Source organism: Olea europaea, unplaced genomic scaffold, assembly GCF_002742605.1.
Source record: "Olea europaea var. sylvestris unplaced genomic scaffold, O_europaea_v1 scaffold512, whole genome shotgun sequence".
NCBI classification, from domain to species: Eukaryota; Viridiplantae; Streptophyta; class Magnoliopsida; order Lamiales; family Oleaceae; genus Olea; species Olea europaea.
The window spans coordinates 279,410-280,525 of record NW_019263439.1 but is presented as its reverse complement, the minus strand read 5'-3'; positions in this window follow the sequence as shown (position 1 = coordinate 280,525).

Below are 1,116 nucleotides of genomic sequence, written 5' to 3'. Positions count from 1 at the left end.
TCATATTTTCAATTACACAATTTTTTATAAAATAATAAATATTATACGTAAATTGAAAAATTTTCCTTCTTTTTCAACATCTCATTTTTAAAAAAAAAAAATACTATTTCACTCATTTTCATTTCAAAAAAGGGATCAAACGGGGGTTAGAATGTGTTTTTGATGAAAATATATTTTAAAATAGTGATTTTTTTTTTTTAAAAAACATATGATTAGAAAAGAAAACAAATTTAAATTTAAGCATAATATTATTTTATTTGAAAATGTGTATCTAAAAAAAAAAAGAAAAATACATTTTAAATAAAATAGAGCCAAAGACGAATTGTACTTGTTTGGTAGGAATTTTGTCAATTGATTTTTTGATCGTTAGTGATAAAATGTGTTCTACATATGAGAAAAGAATTCAAAAATAACGACTGAAATAGCTAAATAACGATCAAAAAAATAATATTAACGAAATTAAAATCTTTACTAAACATGTTATTTATTGGGCTTATGTAATTCATAGAATGACAATTGGAAAGACAATTGGAAAGCGAATGTAAATTCCACCTTGATTGTCTAAGAGAGTAAATTTTCGTGGATTCCAATAATTTAATTTTTTTCTTATTTAACTTATTATTTATTTTCAATCTCTCTTTTAATATAAAATAAAACACAGCCATACGTTCACTATCATGGCCAAATAAATTTGCTCGGAAGTAGTACTTTTACAATAAAAAGTATTAATTTTAAAATATTCTCGATAACTTATAAATATTTATTCTTAGAATTGTTACTCTAGGGCCTCGTTTGGTAGGGATTTTTTGCTCCAAAAAATTGATTTTTTGACTGTTATTTTACTATTCAAGCCGTAATTTTTGACTTCTTCTCTCACATGTGGACCCCTATTTTTTTCTAACGATCAAAAAATCAATTCTCAAAATCCCTACCAAACAGGCCCTAGAGTTAGCCTCTATTTGGGAGCCATTGTGAGCAAACTTTTAGCAAAATTCATACGTTATACAGTAAAATCAACCGCCTATTTAGACCAAGTTGTTACTCAAGACTTCGCCTCTATTTGGGAGCCAGTATTAGCAAACTTTTAGCAAATAAAATCAGCCGCCTATTTAGACC